This window comes from Myxocyprinus asiaticus, chromosome 25 (assembly GCF_019703515.2).
Source record: "Myxocyprinus asiaticus isolate MX2 ecotype Aquarium Trade chromosome 25, UBuf_Myxa_2, whole genome shotgun sequence".
In the NCBI taxonomy this organism is placed as follows: Eukaryota; Metazoa; Chordata; class Actinopteri; order Cypriniformes; family Catostomidae; genus Myxocyprinus; species Myxocyprinus asiaticus.
This window is the reverse complement of record NC_059368.1, coordinates 11,327,562-11,354,984: the sequence shown is the minus strand read 5'-3', so window position 1 is coordinate 11,354,984 and position 27,423 is coordinate 11,327,562. Positions and strand designations below refer to the sequence as shown.

Genomic DNA, 27,423 nt, shown 5'->3' with positions numbered 1-27,423 from the left:
GATTAATAATAGAGATTAAATGGTTAGTCTAAACATATTTATTTTTGCACTACATTTGGACACTATGAATAAATTCAAAAAGTGATTACGTGGGAGACAGCGTGAACCAACATCGCTCCAAATATTCAGCACTGGCGCGGATCAGCATCTGCACACGATGGTCATGCGCCAGCACAAAGGACAGTGACGCGCGCTGCTCTACACAGGCAGCGATGCTTGTTACTATAGCAACAACCTCCCTGCACTTCCGCCGCCTCCTCCAACATCTCGCGCTCGGATCCGCGCGACCCTCTCCTTCTCCTTCCCATCACCAAGTCGCTCGGATATCAATATCCCTCTGTCACCAGGATATTTCCTGAGACGGAAATACGACGGGGGAAGGAAAATGGCACTTATCCCATCTCAGATCGTAAGAGTAGCGATACTCCTGTCTTATTTTTCCATCCTCTACAGTTACAAAGCAATAGACATGCCCGCGCATCAAACATACGGCGGTAGCTGGAAGTTTCTAACGTTCATAGATTTGGTAAGTGCACGCGCATCGTTCCCATACAGTGCCTGATTATATAAATCTGAGAGCGCACCACCATGCTGTAGCCTATCTCCATAATGCATAAAAAACATACAGGCAGGCCCGTTATGGTGAATTATGCCAGGCTCCTATGAATAGGAGACCAAACACCCATAACAAATAACCTTAGTTACATCATGTTTGCTGATCATTAAATGTTAATCACATGACATAATGCTTTTAAATCTCTAATAATGGTGCCATGCTTTCCATACCTTGCATCCTCATTAATAATGAATCTTATAGGGTTGTGTTGAATTACAAGCAGTTCTCAAAACAATTAGGAGGACAAATTAAAGGTGCATTTACATTTCTATATATGCAGTAAATGGAAGCATCCTTGCTTTTTGTTCTGTCACCATAAGGCCCCATTCTGTTAGAGTAAATGCAGGTCACATTAGCGCCAGCATCTGTACGCACGCACATACACATTGACTGTTATGACAGTCTGCAAGCCAATGACTCATGTTTTCCACATAAATGCCCCCCCCCCCCTTTTTTTTGAATAGTGATTTTTTAATAGCAATAATACTGAATACAAAGCAGCAATAAAAGTTGTTTTGTTACACTGCACATTTGTACATCTGTTCCAGGGCACTGTTTGCACATTTTCTCATTCTTCTCTGGGAATAATCTCATGTACAAATATGTTAATACTGTTTCATAACACTTGATGTTTCCTCCCTTGATCCTTAGTGTAATGCAGTCAGAGAGCTTGATCATAAATTTGCAATAACTTTTGGGGGTTAAAAAACATACAGAATAATTCAAATTTCACATAGATTCTTTTTTAGTTGCACATAATTCCTTAAACTTTAAAGTTTCACTTTCTGTTTGTTTTAAAGTACAGCTGGCCAGTACAAATCTCATTTCAATAAGTTAAAGATTATAATAATTACACTTAGAGGTTGATGTAAATATATTGTTCATAAACTGAGTCTTTCATAGTACATAAACACAGAACAACTAGAGTGACTTTCACTTTGGAGAGGTGGTGAAGTGATTTATTGTTTGTGTTACTTTGCATAATAGTATAATGATTCATTATGACAGCATTTAAGGACCTCTGACACCAGTCATAGCATTGCTATAATGAAACTGGACAATGCTCATTTTGGAAGAGGCTTATTAGAACAGACGATAAATGCATATCGTTTTCTTAGAGGCAGATTATCTCAGCTTGGCACAAGAAATGCCAGTATATCTGGATCAAATACTCCCAACACTGATTGAAACATTCAGTGTAACATCCAAAATGAATCTACTCCACTGTAGTATTGTTAAATTTATTCACACTCTAAGTAACTGTTATCATTGTGTTAACTGCCTTGACTGTGACACTGTGATTTCAGCCATTTATGTTTTCATCAGGCTTCGTTAATTATTAATAACAGGGGCTCAGATTTGGGTTTCCATTCTCACAATAGGACACTTGAGGAGCCTTACATAGAACTGAGCTCTCTGTGTCATACATAAAGTGCCTGGTCAGGTGTGAACAAAGGTTTCAGTGATCTGACATTGAGATATCTGTGGTTTAATTAGCAGAGTTTAATCAGCAGAGATGCACAGGTTTGCTAAGTGTATCATTATTATGATGAAAGGCAGTTATTTAACAGCAGCCTGTATAATAGCCTGCAAATTTGGTTCAGCAAAGTCTGTTCAAGTCTAATACCTTAAGCATGCATTGTGCATTTTAAAGTGTTTTAAAAAGTTTGGACCAACTGATTTGGACTTTGAACTAAGTGCAATTGCACAGTATGAGAGGAACCACAGGTTCAGACATTTGGCGCGTGAGCTTGGCTGAGGAGCCACTGGTGCGAAGCTACCATCTGTGGTATTATGACGGAACGCCTCTAAATCAGAATCCCCCCTAAACTTAATGATCCCGCGGCACTGCGGTATCGTTACGTTTAGGGGGATCCTGATTTAGAGGCGTTACCTCATAATCCCACAGATGGTAGCTTCACACTAGTGGCTTCTCAGCCAAACTCACGCACCAAATGTCTGAACCTGTGGTTCCTCTCGTACTGAGCAGGATTACTATTGCAACAACACATCATCAGTAGGGTAAAACTAACCTGTCTCACAACGGTCTAATCCCAGCTCACGTTCCCTATTAGTGGGTGAAAAATCCAACGCTTGGTGAATTTTATGACATTAAAAAAAAACTGTGTTAGTTCCCCCTCAAAATGGAAACTATAATTTCAAACCCATATGACCTTCTTCCATGGAACACAAGAGGTTAAATATTTAAGAATATTGACATACAATGAAAGTGAATAGGGACTTTCACTCTATAACATTCTGCCTTACATCTTCTTTTGTGTTCCAAGGAAGAAAGAACATCACATGGTTTTGTAACATAATGAGGGTGAGTAAATGAGGACAGACTTTTATATCACTCCCTTAATTTTCAATACTGTATATTTTTCACTTTATTTCAAAGACTGTCTTGCAAGCCTTATTGCCACAGTTTATAGTAAACTGTCTTATTTGGTAAGAACTGAGGTTTCCTAGCCCAATTTTTGTTTAAAACATTCCCAGCCTCAAACAAGCAATTCACTAGATTTCATGGAGTCTTGAGTCGCAGTCTAGGAATCCTTGTGGTTGTTTATAAGCACAAAATAAGACTTTGTATAGCTAATAAATGATTTTATGCCTTTACTGGCTCCATGCCCTTGTACTGAGGCTGTTTTTAAATTGTTCAATTGATGTGAGAGAAGGATGGACATCCATTTTTAGCTCAGTTAAATCAAAGATCAAAAGCAGTAGTGAGGGTAGAGTAAGAAAAATAGATCGTTTTGAGGGAATGGTAATGAGGGTTTAAGACGTATTTCATAAAGGATTGGTTTTGGACAAATCGAACATTTAATTGAAGCGCTGAGCATTTGAGCAGGGCCTTAGCAGGGCTTCTCCTGTCTGCAGACACCAGGAAACAAATTTAGGACAAGAAAGATAATGAGGAATGAAATATTAAATAGTGTATTAATGGGAGCCTTTTTTGCATGTTGGATGTCTGTGGAGGAGATATAATAAAGAAACCCTCATAATTCCTTAATGTCTTTCCATCTTAAATTAATGTCAAAGCAATCTTTTAACACTCTTATCACGACTGTGCACTAATGGAAAGAGTGGTAAAAAAAAAAAAAAAAGACATTAGCTTAAGACAAGAAATAGGTTATGGAGGAAAGGTTGTGTGTCTACATCATAAAGCTTGTCAAGTGTATCTGTATATGTTCTGTTTCCTGTGATGTGAGACTGTTTGCCTTTGGAAAATGATGACACTTAGAAATACTCAAATTCTATTTTGAGACAACCAAAGATAAATACCTTGCTTTCATCAGAAAGCCATCTCATTCAACTTCCCCTTGTGTTACTTTAAAAAGGCAGCTTTGATTTGTATGTCAATCCAACGCTTGGTGAATTATGCTGCACAATGATAGGAAGAGCCAACATCGAAGGATCAAAAAGCGACATTGCTATGAATGCTTGGCCGCCACAAGCCAGTTATCCCTGTGGTAACTTTTCTGACACCTCCTGTTTAAAACCCAAAAAGCCAGAAGGATCGTGAGGCCCTGCTTTCGCGGTCCGCATTCATACTGTAAATCAAGATCAAGCGAGCTTTTGCCCTTCTGCTCCACAGGAGGTTTCTGTCCTCCCTGAGCTCGCCTTAAAAAGAAGAAAGGAAGTCATACACATCTGGGATGGCATGAGGCTATCCCAGATGAGAGTAAATGATGAGAGAATTTTCATTTTTGGGTGAACTATTTCTTTAAAGTGATAGCTCAGCCATAATTAAATATTCTGTCATAATTTCTCTACCCTCATGTTGTTCCAAATCCGTGTGACCTTCTGTATTCTGTGGAACACAAAAGATGTTAGACAGAATGTTAGGGACTGACAGTCTCAGTCACCATTCACTTTCTAAATATGGAGAAAAAAAAACATTCACTGAAAGTAAATGGTGACTCAGCCAAACATTCTGTCTAAAATCTCCTTATTGTGTTGCATGGAAGAAAGCCATACAGGTTTGGAACAAAATGATGATGAATGATGACAGAATTTCCATTAATAATAATAATAATTATAATTCTGTAATACATGTTCAATGTGTATTATGTAATGGAATATAATGGACTTAACGTCCATTATGTAATTTGTGAAAGTAATGAGTTACTACTTGAGTAATTATTTTTTTTAAAGTAATTGTACTTTTACTTGAGTACAGTTTTTGACTACTCTACCCTACTCTGGTCTTTTTTAAGCTTTAAAGTTAGGCACTATCAACTAAAAAAAGAAAGTCAAACAAGTTTGGAACAATATGAGGGTGCATAACTGATGACAGAACTTTCATTTTTGGGTGAACTTTCCCTTTATAACAACTTAGAATCGGACAGGTGTCAGAATGGTTATCCTACATTACTTACCTAACCAGTACATTATGATTCCCTTTCTCAGGTCATTCAGGCTGTATTCTTTGGAGTGTGTGTCCTGACTGATGTTTCCACCCTTTTGACGAAAGGCAGTGCCAGTATGGAGCAAGAGAGACAGCTGAGAAAGCTGATTGGCTTAAGAGACTGGATGATGGCTGTTCTGGCCTTTCCTGTTGGTGTGGTATGTATAAACCACTAATTAGATTTCTTTTTTGCATATGTACACTAACTGATTGTGATCCAAAAGAACCAGCTTTATTTGTGTTAGTTGGACCTAGTACATCCGCAGACTGCGAGCAGTGCTGCCAGCTCATGACCTAGATAGCCTTCTTGATGCATGTTGATTCAAGGTTATGAGGGTATGTTGATGTTCAGATAACTTTAATGCTTTGAATCAACATTGAAAATTTGATTGAAATTGTATGAAAACATCACTATGATCCAAAATAAAGTAGCACATCCAAAAAAAAGTGTTCATTAAAAACTCAGGTTGGAAAAAGTTTCAGCCTTAACAGTATATAAACCTTCATATGAAAACATCCTTAGGATTTTTTTATTTGTACATAAAAATCAGCAAAAGTCATTGGCTGGTGGTGACATGGTATGGTTAGTTTAAAGTGTGTGAACCTACTGTAAACTCTCTGAGCCATCAAGTTCCATTGTTAATGTGTGGGAAAGGAAAAAAAACAGTACTGTAACAAAACATGAATGCAATACTTTGTCTGGAGTTGCCCTTCCCCACCCACACATGTCATTGACATTAAGATGTCTGAAACCACAGGAAAACTATTCAAAACTTGTTTCGAGCAATCATTCAGCAGATCTAAAAAATGAGATTTGTGTAATGAGCACATTGGCATGGGGCGCAGAAGGTAAAATACGGCATACTGTAAATGCCTGACCAATGCATTCATTTTTAGCATTAAAAACAACAATGATGCCACTTCTTAGATCTATGTATCTATGCATCTGTCTATCTGTCTGTCTGTCTGTCTGTCTGCAGTTAATCCGGCTTGGGGAACATGTTTGTCCTAGAGCACACAAATGTTATTTGTTTTAATCCTCTCCCCCCAAGATCCCTTTAGATTGACACTTCAGGCACTAAGAGGAGGCATAATTACTTTAGACAAGTAGGTGATGTTTAGTCTTTTTTATCAGACGTAATTAGACATTAGGTGCCTTTAGGTATTTAGACCATCAAAACACTGAATCATCTAATACATTAAAGGTACAATAGGGAAGTTGATGGAAAAGTCCTGAGCCTGCAGGTCAGGTCAGACAGCATCTGTATTCTCTCAGCACATACCGCTATATCAGGGCACATCCTCACATGCTGCTTTGCATAAGGGGACTACGGACACCAACACATATTGTCTTTAATGTACAGTCCATTTGCTTTGCAAATGCCAAGTCATCTATCTGCTCTGGGTTCAATGGCACTGCCGCACAATGAGCTGTGCAACAAGATCCTGTTCTCTGAAGTGGAGGAGGAAATGCTGTTTCTGTTTGTGTGTGTGATGGCCATCAGATAATTACATGGAAAATATTTAAATTGTGCTCACAAATATCCCGCTTTTCCCCTGGCTGGCTATTTTTGCAGGGAGTCACAGGACAGTGTCAAACTTCAAGTCGAATGAAAATTGACTCCACTTATTTTATTTTAATGAAACAGACATGGGCAATCCACATTTCATTGCAAAGGATTTCTAATACAGGGTTCACACACTTTTCAACAATTTTTTGTGTTTTATGTCTTTCATTATTGAATAATTTTTTTTTATTTTAAAAATCACACAAATTCAGACTGATTCACTAATGAATTATTCAGACCAATTTGTGAACCATTTTTACTGATTCATTAAAAAGATCTGACTCAACAGAATGATTCACTCACAAATAAGACATCACTATGACTTGTGAGCAAGAAAGTATTTTTGTATCTGTCTGCACTGCTTTTCCATTGTTTTTCTATGTAAACATCAATCTCACTATTAATATAGTAAATAGAGCAATGTGTAATATTACAAAAGTTATTCAGAATCATATAAATAGACCTTTAAGCAGTGGTGACTTAATGGGATTGCTTGTTAGCTTGTAAAAACTTAGCAGCCAGACTGTCATGACACAAACACCAAATTGATGCTTGGCTTGGCCCTGGCCCTCATTCTAAGTGCTGGGCATGTGGCTCAACTTACAGCCATCACAATGAGCATCATTAATGCTGCCATTAATATTGGGAAACAAGCTCTACTGTGTTTGAGTGATATGCATACTTGTTAGCATTTGCCAGGTCACTTCCTGGCACATATTAGTGGTTTCTAAGGCATCATGATACAGTATACGCCTCAACTCTTCTGCTTTGTACATTGGGACAAAGTGGGACACAATTCTGCACTTTCCACTTAACAACCTTAGTCTGTGGCAAGGGATACAGCCGTACACTTACTGCAGCTAGCTTGGCTGGATAGTCTGCTGAAAAGATCAGAATAAAAGTTTTGCTAGTCTCAGACCAGCACAAACCAGTCCTGCTATCTTTTCAGAAGGGTAATAGAAAGGTTTTGCAGTGTGCCATGTGGTTTATCGACATTTCTCAATGAGAGAGAGAGAGAGAGAGAGAGAGAGAGAGAGAGAGAGAGAGAGAGAGGAACAGGCAAATCTAAATAAATCACCTGTCCGGCAGTGAACTTATTTAACTAGCGCTTTCAAGATGAAGTCCAACCGTTCTCTTGAAATTTGCTTCAAAAGCACAACAGTTCTCTTTCACAAGCTCTAACCTCATAGTGCTGACCGTTTATGTGGGAATGGCAACCATCATCCAAGCCTTTACTGAAAACCAGAGCCCTACAACATAATCTGAGACAACCAATCCAAACAGGAATCTGTCAAATCCATAAATGAGGCCCATTAATGCAAATATCATTTGAACAGTTCAGGATTATGGCAGGGGATGTGGAATTCCTTGCTCCCGAAGCAGCTTCTCAGAGAGCCTGGGACTTCAAATAGTTTTTCACAAGGCCTGCATGCTCAACACCAACATGCTTGTTTTTAAACAGCATATGAGATGTCCTTGTAAGCTTAACACTGTCTTTCTTTCAGAAGGCATCTCTAGCTTCAAGTAAGTACCAGATAAAAGCAGGGAGAAAAAGTCAGCTCTCAGGGATTAATTATGGTATGCTGATAAAAAAATATGAGCTCCACATGTCATTTTGCTGTGCTCGTAGCTGGTTTTACTGCTTGTCATGGTTTTGCACAGAGATTGTGTCCTTTAGATGGGAGAATCAAAGAGGATATTAGACAAGAGTTTATTTTAGCATAATGAGTGTGCTGGCATGAGGCAGGCTGCTGGAAGACCTGCTGGGAATCTCAGGCAAGGGATGGGCTCCATTTAAAATCTTTTCAGGGAGTAAGAGGTCTAAAATTTTATCGAGTTTCTCTAAAGAAGTAATGTTGTTGCATTTTCACTTTTTAGCTCATTACATTAAAGTTTATAATTGAGATGGCTGACACCTGATAACATTCGAGAACCAATTACTTTTGTATTGCTAGCTGAGGGGCAATCATATAATTATGTTGGCTTGATTAAAGGGATAGTAAAAAATAGGGATAGTAAAAAAAGAGAAAATTCTCTCATCATTTACTCACCCTCATACCATCCCAGATGTGTATGACTTTATTTCATCTGCTTAACACAAACAAAGATTTTTAGAAGAATATTTCAGTAAGGTCCACACTATACAAGTGAATGGGTGCCAAATTCTACATAAGGGCAACATAAAAGTACTCCAGATGACCCTGGTTGTTCAATCCATATCTTCTGAAGTGATATGATAGGTGTGGTTGAGAAATATTTAAGTCATTTTTTCTTCTCTTACTCATTCTGTTTTTGGTGATTGTTCATGCATATCGCCCCCTAATGGGCAGAGAGGATAATTTATTATAAAAAATGACTTAAATATTTATCTGTTTCTCACCCACACCTATCATATCGTGTCTGAACACATGGATTTAATCACTGGAGTCTTATGGATTGCTTTTATGCTTCCTTTATGTGGATTTTAGAGCTTAAAAATTTTTAACACTTGCATTGTATGGACCTACAGAGCTGAAATATTCTTCTAAAAATCTTCACTTGTGTTTTGCAGGAGAAAAAAAGTCATACACATCTGGGATGCCAGGAGGGTGAGTAAATGATGAGAGAATTTTCATTTTTGGGTGAACTATCTCTTTAAGTCAATATACTATTCTAGACATTAGGCTTAATAGGGCTTTTCTGAAATCTCTAAACAAAGACTAAATTAAATGTAACTCCTCCTACAGCTTTCAAGTGACATCCACCAAACTTGGCACAGACCTTCAGACTGTTCGGACTTGGTGTGCTATATAATTTCTAACTATCTATAGATCTATATGTCTATCTGTCTGTCTGTCTGTCTGTCTCTCTATCTTTCAGTCACGCTTTATTCACCCATCAGTCATACTTTCTTTTTACAGTTATTCACAAACATCTTGGCAATGAGATGAAACAGCCTAGCAACCGGATAACAACACTCATATCTCAGCACCAGAATATTGTACAGACTTGAGGTTGGGGACTTTTTACTTGGGTCAGTATGCCGAGTCCTTTTGTAGGCACCATGAGGCTCTTTGGGGGCATCTACTATTATACTTTACTCAACCTTAATAGGCAGCTAAAATGAACCTAAATTGCAAAAAAAGTAACATGTTTTTGCTATCACCTGCATCTCCTTTTATTTTATTTTTTGCCATCCAGTTTGTGGTGACTATGTTCTGGACTCTGCACCTGTACGACAGAGACTTGGTCTACCCAAGACTTCTGGACAACTTTATACCTCAGTGGCTAAACCATGGCATGGTGAGTGAAATTGCTTTTTCCATACTAGAAATTACAAGACTGTACAATATGTTTATTCCAAATCACTGACATTATAAATGTCATTATAAAGTAACAATTATATTTTCACAGAATATAAATGTCAAAAAAGTCTTCACTCCCAGGTTGGAACAAAGAAAAAAGCACATTTTGTTCTTTTCAATCTCTTGGGCCACATTGACGTCAGATGTGAAAATAGTCGGTAGGGGTTGTGCAATAGTTGATTTCAATCAAATGGAACAAAAGTTCTCAGGTGGGGTCAAGTAGTGACATTTCTCGTTTTCATGACAGGTGAGATTGATGACTTATGGCCATTTGGAATGCTGAGTGTGGCTGCAATATTAGTTTGTGAGTAATTACTGTAGCTAATCTCAAAACCGACTACACACTTGTTCTCAACAGTGGCTCTGTTTGCACCACTGAGCAACAGTGTTGGGGAGACGGGGGCTTGTTGTTACATGGGGAAGTTTTCACAAGGGCTGTGTCTCAGTAACTGCAAGATTTTGAGTCAAACATTCATTTATGAAAACACATGTTTTTTTAAGCATTTGCTTTGTATGTTGGTTTGAAACACCTTGTACGAAACTAGCATACATTCAGGCAAGGGCTAACCATATAATGGAGGTAGATTTTGTTCTCAGAACAAGGGTATTTTTCTTAAAGTGTCTGGTTGTCCTATGTGTTTTAAATGTTTAAAATTGATTAATTACAGTATTTTTGGTCAAAACAATGATTTGATATTTTTGTTACCACTGAAATATTGCTGAAGTCAAAACCCTGTGGAAAATCAAATTGCAAACCTTTTGTTGTTTCATGAATTGCTTTGTATTTTATGGTTTAAATTTTGCTGACAAAATATAACAAACTGTAACAGGCTGTTTAATGGCAGGTTTCACTGTGACTGCTCACCCCATATACAAAAGTGTGACAACATGTCCCACTATTGGGACTGCTATGAACTATTATATTTCTTCCTGGGTAGTAATGGTGGAAATGTTTTTTTTTTTTGTTTGTTTTGTTTTTTTGTATGCAAGGTGCCTATTATTAAAAATAAATAAATAAATAAATAAATAAACTACACTACACTTGAGACATATTCTCTGGAGAACAGGAGAAAATAGTTTGAGAAATAGCTCCCCTATAGATTTTTTGGAAAATAAAAACTCATTGTTAAATCTTTTAATTGTAAAACTCATTGTCAACATTGTCATTAATGAAGCATTAAAATATCCAGTTACTCTTTCTGTAGAACTGAACCAACCTCACTGCAATTAGTCTAGAAGAGCCTCCACAAGAGATTTTTAATAGCCTAAACGGTTCCTTATTGAATCCTTTTTTAATCTGCTGAAGTGGTCTTGGGAAAGAGGTTTTGGGACCTAGAGGCTTCTGATAGATTGATAGGAAATACAACACAGAATGAGGCTATTACTGGAAATGTGGAATGGATGTCTCAGTCGTCGCTAAGCACAGGATGTATTAAATTGACTTGGGTATAGCCTGGGGCCAATGACAACATACATGGTGGTTGCTAGGGAAACATGTCTCAGTTATTAATCAACATGAATGCAACCTTTGTGAGCCTAATCAAAAATTGTCTCTATATTAAATGCACAGTGGCATTGTGAAATCACATGCAATTAGATTTTCCACAGGGTTTTTGACTTTTAAACATTTGTAATAATTAATAATGAAGACACATTATGATTACATTAGAAAGCACGGAGTTGATTCTAGCCATGTGTTAACATTTTTTTAATTTCATTTTTTTTTTTTTTTCTCCCAATTTGGAATGTCCAATTCCCAATGTGCTTTTTAAGTCCTCGTGGTCGCGTAGTGATTCGCCTCAGTCCGGGCGGCGGAGGACGAATCCCAGTTGCCTCCGCGTCTGAGACTGTCAACCCGCGCATCTTATCACATGGCTTGTTGAGTGCGTTGCCATGGAGACATAGTGCGTGTGGAGGCTTCACGCCATCCACCGCAGCAACCATGCTCAACTAGCGAACTAGCGAACTGGATTCGAACTGGCGAACTCCAGGGGTGGTAGCCAGCGTATTTTACCACTGAGCTACCCAGGCCCCCAGAATACTCATTATTAATGATACAGTAGGTGAACAAGAGCCGGATGACTTACTGTACTGCTTCTGCTGAGATTCTGAAGTGTGCAACCAGTGAACACTTTGCTATCTCACAGGAGCTGTCATCACATTCAAAAACTTGAAAAAAGTGCATTTGCGAATAGGAGTACTTCCCTTCTACACAATATGCAAAAAGCAGTATGTCAAATCAGTAGGATCAGCCACGTCTCTACATTAGGGGCAAGTGGGGCTAAGCCCCACCAGAGGTGGCGCATTTGTGCAAATTGCATGGCATCATCATACATTTATTTGAAGAAATAATATATTTTCCGCAACTTAAATGTATTTTATGTCCATTATACAAGAAAAAGGTATATATTATTTTGAGAAATTCTATTATTTTAAGGTATGTTGCGTAAAAGCCATTTAAACATTCTCATTTCCTATGCGTGGGGCTAGCCCTTCATCCTCAATGTTAATCAATGGAGATCTGGAGAATGTCATGCGCATGTGCAACGAGCATTTAACGATGTCCTGAGGGGCTAGTTTGCCTTTGCCCATGAGCCAATCAAAAGCTTTGATCATATTTATGTCAAGCTGTTGACATGAGCATCGGAAGTTACCGCTCTTGACTGCAGACCTGCGTAGTGAACTTCACTGGTAAGTTTTAAAAGCAAACTTTTTTGCTAATGTGCTGTTGGTTGGATTAGTTAAGCACCGTTCACCATTTCATTGAATTGTATGCCATAGGTGTTGTGTTGTTGATGCATTGTTTGTATTAGATATCAATGACTGCTAAATATTGGGAGTCTGTTTTTATTAGTTTTGTTATGCTGCTCATTCAAGTTAGTGAGATAAAATGCACACCCTTTGACGATTTGCCTATTTGTGGTTACATTTCACAGTCACTTGAGCTTTTTTGATGTGGATGTGCACGTCTTAGTGGTGTTTTGTGCAGAGATTAAATTTTTAGGGATGTTTGGCATCATGTTCAGAGGTTGCCCAAAATTTCTCTGTAAAATTTCTGTCATGGTCTATTTTTATCAGTCATACTTGTTTTCATTTTATAAGTACTAGGGCATTGAGGGGCATAGCATCTATTATAATGGCATATACATGACAGTAGATACTGTAAGCTTTTATGATTTTTTGACTTCCCTTGTTTGAGTCCAGTGAAACCAATGAGTTCTAGTGTGAAGCTTCTACCTGTCAATCAACCGCTGTGTTAAAACGAGGTTTTTAAAATTTGCCGGTTAAAGTGCAAACACACATGCACAAGTTCACAGAACTTCACAGTCCCTGATGTGAACATAAAAGTGTAACATGAGAAGCACATCTGTGAAGCTCATTTAGTTACTCCACTAAAATAATGGACAATTCTGCTCTAAACGTGATGTTTGCGCTTATATTAAATGCATGCATAATTGGCTGGAATGATGCGCTGCTTTTTTTGTGTTTTCTTTTTATTATGGGCCCGAACGAAATGGAATTTTTAAGACCGATACAATACCGATTTTAGAGGGGGAAAATTCACAGATATGGTGGCCGATATAGTTCATTTTTGAGCTGGAATGAAAACAGACCTTTTCTATGTGGATTGTTCACCGATATGACTATGCAAAGGTACTCGGAAGGCTGCTTTCTTAAATATTTTTATCAAAGAATATTTGACATTATTATCATATACCTATTCTAAATCACCCCAAGCATTGTTTTCTGCATTATATGTTCTGAAAAAAAAGTTTTCATATCTGCGCATATCGGAAAACATATACGCCGATACCGATATATCTGTGATATAAATTGGTCGGGCACTAATTAACACACTGAAGTAATGATTAATGTATGCAGTCGTGAAATCAGATACCCTCTACTCAAAATCTAAACACAAAAGCGACGCACAATACCAGGTGTAAATGATGATGGTGCCAGTTAATACGCATCTAATACCCATATTAATACCAGGGAATAAACAGCGCATATGCACAGTAGGAATGTGAGGGACAAAGAGTGAAGTCAAGACTGATGCACTAGGTTAAAATATTTTTCTTGTTTCTTTTTGATCGGTCAAATTATTGATTGTAAAGTGATTGTTTGTGCCCCACACTAAATAATGACCCTGAGAAGCCACTGAGTAGGATGTCCAAAAATTCAGTATATGTAATACAGTAGATAATAATCTGAAGTATGCAACCAGTGGACACTTTACTATCCTATAAGGCCACGGATTTGCCATATTCGAAAAGTTTTTAAAAATAAGTAATGGTGGAGAACGAGCAGCTTTTTTCAAATGTAAATGCTATAGTATAGGTACCAAGAAAGTCAGCCTGATCTCATGAAAATTACCTGACCGTGGCAAAATTACGTGCCCAAGTACACATTTCGTTGCCGTTTCCTAGTGAAATGTCCAGCAGGGGGTACCAGAAGCGAGTGAAATGGTGTCTTTATCAGACAAGGTGTTTAAGGTGAATATTAGATGGAGGTTTTAATGGGTAAAATGTACCTCCCTAACCTAAAACTGTAACCTAAATCTAACCAATAGTGATCTAAAGTCAAATGAGAGGTAGAAACAAACAGATATCCTTACCCTTAACCAACGCCTAAACCTAACCAACTGTCCAAAAACAAAATATGAAATGAAAAGCACATTTTCTGAAGCAACCACATCATTTTGTGTTGCTTCTATGACACTTTTGTCTCACATGTCAGCTTGCATGTTTAGGTGGGCTTGAACCACAGACTTCAGAGTTCAAAGCCTTATCTATCAGGTGAGCTACCGTGGAACCTAATCACACTAGAATACGTTTTATAATAGCTGGGTCAGTAATGCAAGCATTAAAATGTATTGTTTTTCAAGTGATGCATTATAGTAAACGTGTTTGGATATCATAACATAGCAGTGTGTAAGTAACAGTGTGAAATATAAGTGTTTATAAAGTCATAATCAGCCTTTGTAGTCATGATTTGTGTGAAAATGAATAAAACATACAGTTGTTGTAGCGCCTCTAATGTTAATTTAGGAAACTGCAAGATATGTAGACCGAGGTACGTAAAAAGTCAGTTTGCAAAAATGAAGTTATAGTAATGTTGTTTTCGTGGTTGTTGTTAGTACTTCATAGTTTAAAGAACACATGGGACAAAGCACAGTGTCAACATGGCACATCCAGTTCCTAGAGTTGTAGTTCTCAATCCTGGTTCAAGAGTACCCCAGCTCTGCTCATTTTGGATGTCTCCCTTATCTGAAAAACCCATTTAAAGTCTTGATGAATTGAATCAGTTTTGTTAAATAAGGGAAACCTCCAAAATTTGCAGTGCTGGGGTACTGCAGGACCAGGATTGAAAACCACTGCCTCAGGCAATTGTGTATTTTTTTAGCATATGGAGCAACAGAGGCCTTGTGATCTGTGTAATGTGGGTTGCTTAGGGTTGACCCAGAGGAGAGGAGTACCTTACAGCTGAGAACAATTTGTGATGTGCAAAAGTTCCAGATTCTCCCGCCTGCTATGCGCCGACCTAAGGAGGGTTACTCCATTGTAAATATTTTGAAGCATTCCATGGTACCACAATTGTTTGTTTACCCATGCTGCCATGGCAACACTCTTCTATTCACAGGCTACTCCGACAAAGTAACAGAGTGACTAAGCCTTGTTACTGTTGGGCCGAAACAAGGAAGTACAATCAGTCGAGAGTCCTGTCTGAGCTGCGGTCATATCTACACTGAGCATTTATACGATGTGAAACCTGACGGCATCCTTTACACCTCACAAATTAGGGCAAAACAAACTCAAATAGTGCAGGACAAAGTGCTAGTTCTGGTCTGATTAACGTGCATGCTGGATGAAGCCAAACTAAAATTGCATTATCTAGGTCTGTTAGTCCAACTTTGCAAAAATTGGACTGGTTCAATTCCAGTCGGACTAAAACGTCTACATAAAATTTTAGTCTTGCTTAAAATCGAAATTTCAAAGTGCATGTAAATGTGCTTATTGAGTTCAACCAGACCCGTCTGATTCTTGAAAAAATATTTGCCTCAAGCCTGCTCTTTTAAATAAATCGAAGTGATCTGGTTCATGAGTCAGATTGATCCGGTTCTTAAATTATTTTCACTGACACAATGATCAGGTTTAAGCAGTTCTCGAGTCACTAATATGAACTGTTGTTGTATGGAAAAGACCTGTGTGAAAATTCTTCAAAATTTCTTAACAGGACAATTTTAATTATCCTGTGAACTATTCCTTTTATATTAATTTTATTTATATACATAAGACAGATTTGTTACGCTTGTTATGTTGCATTTGGCTCACAAAAAGGCTTGAAGGCATATGGCAATAAAAGTCCTTTGAAACTTTAGGGAACTTTCTAGATGATATTTTAGACACATGCAAATATTTGTGAATATTAATTAAATCACTAGAACAACTATACATGCAGGAAGAAGTGACAGAAGGGAGAAAGATAAGACTGTCAAAGCCATTGCCGTATATTTGTCAAGCCTATCAGGACTCTTAATGTGGCAATAACAATCAGAACAGAGCTACTTCATCAGCACCAGAAGAGGCCTACGCTAGACTTTCATGGCATCGTCGGGAGACAGTTTACCTGCGTCAAAGCATCTCTGACAATAATCCCATCTCCACTGTGTAATTACTCCACTGCAGAGAGAGGCCTGTCAGAAGAGCCTTGTGCCGCTCTATTGTTAAAGCCAATGCCTCCCACTGAGCAGCCTCCATGTTCAAAGCACCTCATTTGAAACACGTATCACAAATAAACATCTTACACCTCCTTAGAAAACCTATTCAAACGACCAGGCTTGAAACAACTCAAAACGGAAGTAAAAAAGCACTGAAGAGGCAGATGTTCTGTCATCCAAAGTAAAGGTATTTTCTAGACCAGTGGAATCACTAGAACATGCCCGGTCTGAGCTCTTAGCGTTTAACTTTCCTCATAATTAATTCAGCTGATAGGTTCACTGTAGCTTTAAATGATACAGGTCATTGTGCTCAGGGGCTTTTATGACTGATTACCTGTGCTAAATAACCCCAAGTTCTCTGCAAGCCTTTATTCAGGCTGCTAATTGTTTGGGGGAAACAAACATGATACATAGCAATTTCCTTTCCACAGCGTGACCTCGGAGGCACTTGTTTATACTAATTAATCATAAGTTCAAAGGCAACATCATCAGTATTTACTATCATATTACGGTTTGATAAGCTTAACCTTAATGGGTAGTCTTAAAGGTATACTTAACCCAAAAATCATCATTTAGTCACCCTTGTGTCTAGGGATGGGAATCATATGGAATTTATCGTACAGAGTTCCATTGATTATTCTTACTTGAGAAATAAATATTATTTATTGTCAGATGCTATTTGCACCCTGGTGCAAATAATGGTATATGCTATTTACATCCCAGTGCAAATAGTGGCAGATATTATTTGCATCCCAACCCTGGTGCAAATAATGGTAGATACTATTTTCACCCATACTTAAATGTTAACATACAGTATGGGCATCACTACAGTGTGTTTATTGTGATTATTTAGAGTCCCACAGACTAACCCCTACCCTAAACCTAACCCTAACTTTACCTTAGAAAAAATAACCTTGGTTGTACTACAGTAACCATGGTTTCACCATGGTATTTTTTGTAAATTTAAAGTAACCACAAAATTAATCATGGTTACTATATTACCATCATATTACTGTACTAACACCATGGTTAATTGCATTAAAACTATGGTTTCTGCCAAAAAAAATATGGTTACTACAATATTAGTAATACAGTGATGCAATCTGCACACAATTGATGCCGAGCTGTGGGAACGAGTGCGATCGTCAGACCCCACCTCCAGATCAAACCCTTCTCTGCACTCCTCGACATTCACCGTGACTAAATCACTGCGATAAAATCAACATTTATATTCATTTTTGATCTATTATTACAAGTAGTATTAAAGGAAATATTAAGAGTGGAAACAGGAAATTGGCTGGGAAAAAGAGTGTGACAAAATGTGGACTCGAACCGCGGTCGCTAGGACGACAGTACACATTCACACACCGTCTTTACACCCCACGCCACTGCAGCGACATCTATTGACTGGTTTGTTGTGTATTTGTGTGGTTTCACCAGACTGTTGGGGTGCAAATAGCTGCACTGTGTGGCAGATGCTATTTACACCGGAGTGCAAACAGACACTCCATTATTTATATCAGTAATTTCAGATTTCAACAGAACAGATTTAGCCTAACAAATTAATACAATTCTTGTTAAAGGCATGTTTACACAGACATTTTAATGAAATTTCAGACTTTTGTTGAGATTAAATACATTTAATAAATAAATTGAAAATGAATAAAATCAGATTGAGAGCAGACACACTATTGCAAGGAGTCTGAAAATCTGACTGTAGCTATATATTGTGCTAGATAAAATATGCTAGCATATTTTATTCATTAATTAATCATACAAAAAAATCCACTGATTACAACAAACCTTTTAATGTGTAGGCCGATCTTTAACTACACATTGTCATATGAACAGCCAGTCAGTAATTGCACTGCCTGATTTAAAGGTCAGATTCACTAAAAAGAACTGGCTTATAAGAGTCATTCATTCGGGAACCGCATTACTATGGTCGCGCTGTGTTTCGCAGTGTAGATTCAAAAGAACACTCATAAGAGTAATTTGTTCAGGAATCGTACTACACAGTTTGCACTGTTTTTTGCACTGTAGATTCAAAGGAACTGGCTCATAAGAGTCATTCATTTGGTAATCAGACTACACTCTATGTGCTGTGTTTCACGCTTTAGATTCTGGGTGAACTACTGTAACCCTTTATCATCCATTGCTCCCACAAATGCAAGAATTTTTACACGAGTACCCCATTTAACCAAGTACTCTAGGACAGTAATGAATTCCAGTTGTTAAAAGTCTAATAGCTTCCTTTGACTTGTAAAGACAAACTCGCACTGAGAGGAACCAGGCTTTGCGGGCCCTCTTTTAAAGTGTCTATCAACCTGTTTGTGGCATTTTTCTACAATTCCTTCTGCTGGATTTGTGGCTTGTTGTTTAGAGTGGAAAACAGCTGTGCCCACAGGTCAATTTGGTGAGTGCTCTCCTCAGAAAATTGTCTCTAACTGAATGCTCCCGCTGTGACTACCAGTATTTTTAGACAGGGTAGGATAAGCATTTCACCATTTACAGTAACAAGAATCCATCATTTGAGTAAGAGGAGAAATATATCCATGCAACTGAAATTGATCAATGTCACCGTCCGTGGCTGTGCTAAACTGATCCTGGCTTTTGATGCACTCCAGTGGTGTTTTCTCTGTTTGGTTTGCTACTGTCAGAGGAACCTCAGAAGTGCCAGACAGACTAGTGGCTTCTTAACCAGCGGTATTACCCAGACTGTCTTTAGGATACTGAAACTATAAGAACCAGTTGTGTTTGTTTATACCAGACATTTTTCAAGCTCTGCTACACTTTATATTATATGCTTCCAAAATACTCTTAAATGCTGTTGTGTTCTGGCTCTAAACGCGTGAGCAGGATGCAAACAACCCATCGGTTATTATACTGGCCAAGTGTACTTACTGAAAGCACCAAAAAGGCTGTCTGACAACTAGAAAAGATTGCAATGCCCAAATGTGTATTATTGAATGCATTAGGTCCCATTCTCCATTAATGTGGCTGTTGACAGATTGCCACCTGGTGGTCGTTGCCAACTTGGGTACAGGTACCGTACAAGCCCAGACTGTAATTCCCCATATTGCTGCAAGATGCAGAATCATTTTAATGACATGTTAAAACAAGGCTCCCCTTCATTATGGCCACTGAGGTTTCCCTGTGAAATCTTTTGTCCCATAGCTTGCCATTCCTTGTATGCAATGAAGCAGAGCGAGGCAAAATAAATCACCAATTTTGTGGTATTTTCTAGGACAGGCTGGGTCCACATTGTGCGATAGTCATCTTCCATAAAAAATGCACCCGCGGATTCTTTCATGCACAGTCAGACGACGCACGCTGTGATCTTATATCGGGCAAACCAAAGGAATGCAAGGCATTTCAGTACTGTCGCAGAAAGCGTAGTACAGCGATTGCACTGTTGATCATAAAGGCAGGGTGTGTGTGTGTGTGTGTGTGAATATAGAAAGAGCTGTATTGCTCAAGAGTGCATGTTAGAACACTAAATAAGCATTCTCCTAACATGACTAGATCCCTAAATTCCAGTTATTATGACTTAACCGCGTGCGTTATGCCACATTATGGAGTGGCTTGTTTTCTCTGTTATTGTGCTTTGGTGTTAGCGTTATCTTTTTGCTTGGCAACCACAACACTTGCTAAAGCCCCAGACTGACAAGAGGGATCTGCTTGTTTTTTCTGGCAAGCCTCCAGCCACTTACTAGAGACATAATGTGCTAAAGTCTTATGCAATGATGGTTCATTGCAAGTAAACCTTCATAGTGAAGTCAAATGAAGTATAATAGCAATGTTCGGAATGGAATACCAGATTACTTCATATCGAATACTGAACAGTATACAGTAGGTATTTCATGATAAACCTGCATGTTTCATTCAGTGAGTGGTGTTCAGTTATCATCTGGGAAATAAATAAGTTATTTTGCATTTTTAATCTAATTTTGTGTAAAAATGTCTTAACATTTGGCATCCAAATCAAATAATGAATCACAAAAGAGTTAAAAAATCATGGTTGATTTTACTTCCAGTTATCCTTCCAGGATACAGTGTTCCATGCAGAGTGTGCACAGTACACATACACTGTAAAAAATATCTGTAATGTTAATGGTAAAAGACTGTAAAATTGCTACAGTAAAAAAAATTTAATTGGTTAACAGGAAGTTACCTTAAAATATACAGTAAATGTTTTATATATATATATATATATATATATATTTAAAAAGACAATACGTGTATTTTTATGGTAAAATGTTGTAAAAATGTATTTTTTTAAATGTAAAAATATGATTTTCCCATATAATTAATGGTAAAAATGTATTTTATTTTATGTTTAACAAGAGAGTACATGTACTTTTTACAGTAAATTAATGTTTTAATTACAGTAAAATACAATAATCTGGCGTTCCCAAAATTCCCAGAATCATTATATTTTATGGGAATAGTTATGTTTCTTCTTATTTTTAATATTAGTTGTGTACATTGGGGTGTTCTATGTTATACTTGATGTAGTTTAGTTAATGGTTATTGCATTATATTAATTTCACATGTGTTACCCTGATGGTGTTAAGTGTTTGTGTGTGACACTGAGCACTGTCTCTACATGTTTATTGGTCATTGCTCCTGGAAGGGCCACTATTGATGAACTTCATGTCATCATGTGCCCTTCTGTAATTACTATAGTGATTTACAATACATTATAAAATGAAAAGCAGATTTTTACATTTTCAGAAGTTTAATATATCAAGTTTATCATTTAATAGTATAAATGACTGTAATGCATCGTAAAATATACAGGCATCAAAATTACACCCCGTAAAGCCTCAAATGTGGTTACCATATTTTAACGGTGAAATTCTGGCAACCACAGCTGCCAGTTTTTTACCGTAAATTTAACAGGATTTTTTTTTTTTTACGGTGTACTGTACTATATACTACAATAATAGAGTAGTGTGGTATTCCGAACATAGCCAATGTAATTGAGACAATAATGCAAGCCTAATGTTTTATCCAAGATCTGTTACATTTTCAAAAACAACAAAGACATGTCACATCTACAGGCTTTGGCATCTCAAGCTGGATTTTTTCAAATGCTGTATGATTATACAGTATCTGATTACGATGGTCAGGTTCTAATGCTTTATGGGTTAAATTACGGCAGGGCAAGCCATAATGGAGAACAAATTAAACCTGGATCATTGCTCTGGATCAGTAATCTGTATTAAAGTGTTGAGGGAAAAATTAAGCCTTGATCAGCGTCCTGTCATGTGATAGTCAAAAGACCAGCTACCAAACCAATAAACTGTTTGGTACAGGGAAATAAAAAGCCCCATCATGCCAGCACTGTATCCACCATGCCTGCCAGAGAGCATCCCTGCAGCTGTGCCAGACACACTGAGCCAAAATGTCCTGTCATAACAAGAGATCATCTCAGCCAGAGACTGCTTGCAGAATACTTGGGTCTTTAGTGACCCAGCACATATATCTATCACAAATGTATCTACAAAATGCCCAGATAGTGTCAAATTTTCAAAACATTTGCAAGACAATTAGCATATAATAGAAAATAATATATTTTATGTTTTATTTTTCATATATCAAAGAGATGAAGCAACAAATATAGAACAGGATTCATTACTTCCACACTGACATTTCATGAGAAGCAACTGGCTGTCAAACACATATTGAGCTACACATAACACAAAAGTTACACACATGCTACACATAGGCCGGTCTCGCTTATGAAATTTGGCTGACATTTAATTGTCAAGCCAATAATTATGATGATTAATTTCTGTTTTAGGGCTATGCTGATAATTGGTCTCTTTTAGGGCTTTCACGATTAATTACCATATAAATATATATTGTCATATTTCATATTTAACTTCAAATATACTGTATAAATCAAATAATAAAATAGGAATACATGATTTCATTTTAAGGCTTTTAAAAACGTATAAATGATATTTAAAAAATAATGTTCCAAATATCAAAATATCTCTAAATACTTAAAATATGTCTCTCTTTTTGGTCAACTTTAGTTTTGGTAAATTTTACATTTACACTGTTGTTTTTGAAACTCATATTTTTATTAGATTTAAATTATATAATATTAATTTATATTATATTATGCAAAAGAAAAATATTTCTGTCCTAATTTCTTCACTTTCACAAGTAATTTGAATGTTCTTTGATTAAACCCACAAGCCCTTATTTCCCTATCTGTCACTCACTCGACGTTGTGTCGATGTAGTGACACTAGGGGTCACTCTTGGGAGCCCGAGACACCTCTGGTCTTTGATAAAATGCCAATAAAAATTGGCGAGTGGTATTTGCATGCCACTCCCCCGGACATACGGGTATAAAAGGAGCTGGTGAGCAACCACTCATTCAGATTTTCTCTTCGGAGCCGAACGGTCATGCTCACTGAGCTGAATTCTACTGTTCATTCACCTCTGCTGGATCTGACAGCGCATTTCAGCGGCTTCTCCCTCCTCTGCACTGGTGCACTGCAGAGAACGCCCCTGGGTGCTTCGGCAGAAAACAAAGAGAGTATATTTTCTGATAGAGCCTTTTCCTCTAAAAGATTATATTTCTCTAAAAGAGCGGCACACATGGAACGTCTTTTTAAAGATGTGTCTTTTTAAAGATGCCTTTCCGATTGTGTGTTATTCCTGGTTGAGGTCGTTATCTCTCAACTTCGGATAGTCATGATCGCTGTCTTTCGTGTCTGGGTGCGACCCACACGGAGGCAGCGTTTGTGGATGGTTCATGTTCTCATTGCGAGAACATGACCATGGCAACGTTGCGGCTCCCCGCCTCGGTCCTTCTACCTACAGGTATGAGGCCAGCGCGGCTAGCACTGGGGGCGATTTGGGGACCCCAATGGGATCGCCTCCACCGGGTATCCCCCCGTGGACCTCCCATTCCCCAGCACGCTCGTCTGCCCCAGTCGGGCTTCCGGATGAGTTCGGCGGCTCATCTCACGGCGAGTCTGGCTTCTTGTTCGGAGCCCGCGAAGATGATGAGCTCCCGAGTGCAGCATCGGAGAGCGGGCTTATCCAGTCGGACGCAGAAGCCTCAGCTGGGCTACCCCCCTCGGGGACGATGGCCCAGTCACAGGCTGATGCCGAAGTGACAGACATGCTTTCCCGGGCGGCCACGAGGATCGGGTTAGAGTGGAACCCTCCGCTCTCCCCTGAACCCTTGCGGCTTGATGATTGGTTCCTGGGCTTGCGGTGCTGCTCAAAGCAGCCACACCCCGCTCCAGTGCCTTTCTTCCCGGAAGTGCACGAGGAGCTGACGAAATCGTAGGAGGCACCTTTTACTGCCCGGCCTCAATTCCGCAGTTCCCCCGCACTCACTACCCTCGATGGCGGGGCGGCCAGGGGCTATACAGCGATTCCCCCGGTGGATAAGGTGCTCGTGGTGCACCTATGCCCGCAGAGCGCCGCCATCTGGCGCGGACACCCTAAGCTCCCGTCCAAGCCATGTAGGCTCATGTCGTCCCTGACGGCTAAAGCCTACAGCGCTGCTGGACAAGCCGCCTCTGCCCTGCACGCCATGGCTCTCCTGCAGGTCCACCAAGCCAAGGCATTGAAAGAACTGCACGAGGGTAGTTCCGCCCCAGATTTGATGCAGAAACTGCGCTCGGCGACCGACCTCACTCTCCGAGTGACGAAGGTCACGGTGCGGTTTCTCAGGTGGACGATGGCCACATTAGTGGTCAAGGAGCGCCACCTTTGGCTCAACCTGGTCGAGATGGGTGAGGCCGACAAGACACAGTTTCTTGCTGCCCCCATTTCCCAGGCTGGCCTATTCGGCGACACCATCGAGGACTTTGCCCAGCAGTTCTTGACGATGAAGCAGCAGACGGAGGCTATCTGGCACACCCTGCCCCGGTGCGGCTCAAGATCCCGCACCCCATCTGCTTGTCGCCAAGGGCGACTACCATCATGACTACCATCCACGGGTTTTTCCTTGCAGGATTGGCGCTCCAGCGGTGGTCTTTCCGCCCCTGAGCACCCAACTGTGGCACACAGCTGCCCCCGATGTGGCAGTCCCCACGGGTTATGAGGACAGGCCTCTTCCTCCCCCGCCCCAGGCTGTTCCGGGGGTGGTCACAAGGAGCCAGGTAAGTGCTTCGATGTCCCTAGACTCAGCACGGCCACGACGTGGTGTGGCACCTCGAGCTCCGCCCCGCCGCGAGGCCCCACCTGCTGGTACATCCGACGACGTTGTCCCCTTGGTCCCCCTTGTGCAGAACTTGGATGCATGGCTTGCGCTTTCCAATCCGCTGCAATGGCTGATCCGGACCATCCGACTCGGCAACACGATTCGGTTTGCCAGGCACCTGCCCAGGTTCAGCGGTAAGATTGCTACCCTCCTACGGAAGGGCGTGATAGAACCTGTCCCTCCAGCCGAGATGAAGAAGGGGTTTTGCAGCCCTTACTTCATCGTACCGAAAAAAGGCGGTGGGTTGCGGCCAATCTTGGACCTGCGAGTACTGAACCGGGCCTTACACAGACTCCCGTTCAAGATGCTGACGCAAAAACGCATTCTGGTGAGCGTCCAGCATCAAGATTGGTTCGCGCCGGTAGACCTGAAGGATGCGTACTTCCATGTCTCGATCCTTCCTCAACACAGGCCCTTCCTGCGGTTTGCATTTGAGGGTCAGGCGTATCAGTACAAAGTCCTCCCTTTCGGCCTGTCCCTGTCTCCTCGCATCTTCACAAAGGTCGCAGAGGCTGCCCTTGCCCCGTTAAGGGAGGTGGGCATTCGCATTCTCAACTATCTCAACGACTGGGTAATCCTAGCTCACTCTCGAGACATGTTGTGCGCACACAGGGACTTGGTGCTCAACTGGGAAAAGAGCAAGCTCCTCCCGGTTCAGAGCATCTCTTTTCTCGGTTTGGAGCTGGACTCAGTCTCTTTGATTGTGCGCCTTACGAACGAGCGCGCCCAGTCAGTGCTGGCCTGTTTGAAGGTGTTCAAACAGAAAACAGCGGTTCCACTGAAACTTTTTCAGAGGCTCCTGGGGCATATGGCATCCTCGGCGGTAGCCTCCCCACTCGGGTTGTGCATATGAGACCGCTTCAGCACTGGCTTCAGACTCAAGTCCCGAGATGGGCATGGCACCACGGGACACATCGTGTGGTCATCACGCTGGTCTGTCACCATCTTTTCAGCCCTTGGACCGACCTCTCGTTTCTACGGGCAGGTGTTCCTCTAAAACTCCAGGCACGTCGTGATCATGACAGACGCCTCCAAAATGGAGTTGTTGGCAATTCTGCTCGCCCTGCAGAGGTTTCGGCCGTAGATCCAGGGCAAGCACGTGTTAGTTCGGACAGACAACACGGCAACGGTAGCATATGTCAACCGCCAAGGCGGTCTGCGCTCTCGTTGTATGTCACAACTCACCCATCGTCTCCTCCTCTGGAGTCAGCAGCACTTCAAGTTGCTACGAGCCACTCACATCCCGGGCAACCTCAACACTACAGCGGACGCACTGTCACAGCAGGTTACCCTCAGGGGAGAGTGGAGACTCCACCCTCAGGCGGTCCAGCTGATTTGGAGTCGATTCAGATGGGCACAGGTGGACCTGTTCGCCTCCCAAGAATCCTCCCACTGCCTGCTCTGGTACGCCCTGACCGAGGCACCTCTCGGCATAGACGCGCTGGTACACAGCTGGCCCCCTGGCCTGCGCAAATATGCGTTTCCCCCAGTGAGCCTACTTGCACAGACCCTGTGCAAGGTCAGGGAGGACGAGGAGCAGGTCGTCCTGGTAGCACCCTACTGGCCCACCCAGATGTGGTTCTCAGACATCACGCTCCTCACGACAGCCCCCCCACCTGGCAAATTCCTCTGAGGAAGGACCTTCTTTCTCAGGGACGGGGCACCATCTGGTACCCGCGACCAGACCTCTGGAATCTCCATGTCTGGCCCCTGGATGGGACGTGGAAGACCTAAGCGGTCTTTCAGGCTAGGGTCCCCTCTACCAGGTGCCTGTATGCCTTTAAGTGGCGTCTGTTCGCTAAGTGGTGTTCTTCCCGACGGGAAGACCCCAGAGATTTGCAGTCGGATCAGTGCTTTCCTTCCTACAGGAGAGGTTGTAAGGGAGGCTGTCCCCTTCCACCTTGAAGATGTACGTTGCCGCCATATCAGCACACCACGACGCAGTCGATGGTAAGTCCTTAGGGAAGCATGATCTGATCATCAGGTTCCTAAGAGGCGCCAGGAGGCTGAATCCCTCCAGACCACGCCTCGTTCCCTCACGGGAGCTCTCTGTAGTTCTTCAGGGTCTACAGAGAGCCCCCTTTGAGCCTTTGCAGTCAGCCGAGCTTAAGGCACTCTCCTTGAAGACTGCCCTCCTGACTGCGCTCACTTCCATCAAGAGGGTAGGAGATCTGCAAGCGTTCTCTGTCAGCGAAACGTGCCTGCAGTTCGGTCACGACCCCTTTTAGGGACCAGGTGGTGAACCTGCAAGCACTGCCCCAGGAGGAGGCAGACCCAGCCCTGTCGTTGCTGTGTCCGGTGCGTGCTTTATGCATCTATTTGGAGTGCAAGCAGAGCTTTAGGATCTCTGAGCAGCTCTTTGTCTGCTTTGGTGCACAGCAGAAAGGAAGCGCTGTCTCCAAGCAGAGGATCGCCCACTGGCTCATTGATGCTATAACTACGGCATATCACGCCCAGGACATGCCGCCCCCCGGTAGGGCTACGAGCCCATTCTACCAGGGGTGTAGCGGCCTCCTGGGCCC

At 40.7% G+C, this 27,423-nt stretch overlaps 1 pseudogene; it reads left to right on the top strand.

Moving 5' to 3' along the window:
- The first annotated feature begins 212 nt into the window (after positions 1–212).
- LOC127416373 (androgen-induced gene 1 protein-like) overlaps positions 213–27,423 on the top strand; it is a 57,417-nt pseudogene continuing 30,206 nt past the window's right edge.